The following is a 571-nucleotide window of genomic DNA, read 5'->3' as shown; positions in this document are numbered from 1 at the left end:
TTTTCCTTAGTGAGTTAAAGTGTTCACAGAGCAACTCGTTACCTGGGTTTTCTAACTCATTGACAGCTGCCTCCTGTAGCTGATTGGGTTCTACCAGGTTTGTATCTCCTATTTGGTTACTTCTCTCATCAAATGATTCACCACGGAGGGGGAATTCCCTGAGAGGTGCCTGAAGGGGATGAAAAAAAAATTCTTAGGTAATAAATGAGGTGCAAAATTACCAACCTCGGTGGTGTAGTGGTTGGCACAGTGGGCTTTGTATCTGGAGGTTGATTGTTTGAGTCCAAGTGAAGTCAAGAAATTTAGTGGAACAGCACTTGTGACAAGTATTTAATTCCTTCTTTTAATACTGTGCAAATTGGGTTGTACAAGTGACTTCCTGTGGGTTTACATGTCTCTTGTGCAACCCAACATGGCCATGCTATGGCCACATAGACCTATGAAGTTACCAATAAAACATTTGCCACTTCAGTAACAGTACAAAAAAAAGGATTTTTTTTTCTACAACTATTTTACAGTTCCTACACTTCTTACCTGTAAGGGCTGTTCCTCAGAATGAGTATCACCACTA

At 40.5% G+C, this 571-nt stretch overlaps 1 long non-coding RNA gene across 1 annotated transcript; it reads right to left on the bottom strand.

Annotated features, from left to right (window-relative positions):
• Positions 1-41: 41 nt before the first annotated feature.
• LOC113473524 lies at positions 42-571 on the bottom strand. Its single transcript, XR_003395475.1, has 2 exons — positions 535-571; positions 42-169 (listed from the first exon to the last, which is right to left on the bottom strand). It is a non-coding gene; the product is annotated as an uncharacterized LOC113473524 (long non-coding RNA).

Source organism: Diaphorina citri, unplaced genomic scaffold, assembly GCF_000475195.1.
Source record: "Diaphorina citri unplaced genomic scaffold, Diaci psyllid genome assembly version 1.1 scaffold39070, whole genome shotgun sequence".
Taxonomy (NCBI): domain Eukaryota; kingdom Metazoa; phylum Arthropoda; class Insecta; order Hemiptera; family Psyllidae; genus Diaphorina; species Diaphorina citri.
Note: the sequence above shows the minus strand (reverse complement) of the source record. Positions and strands in the feature narration are given on the sequence as shown.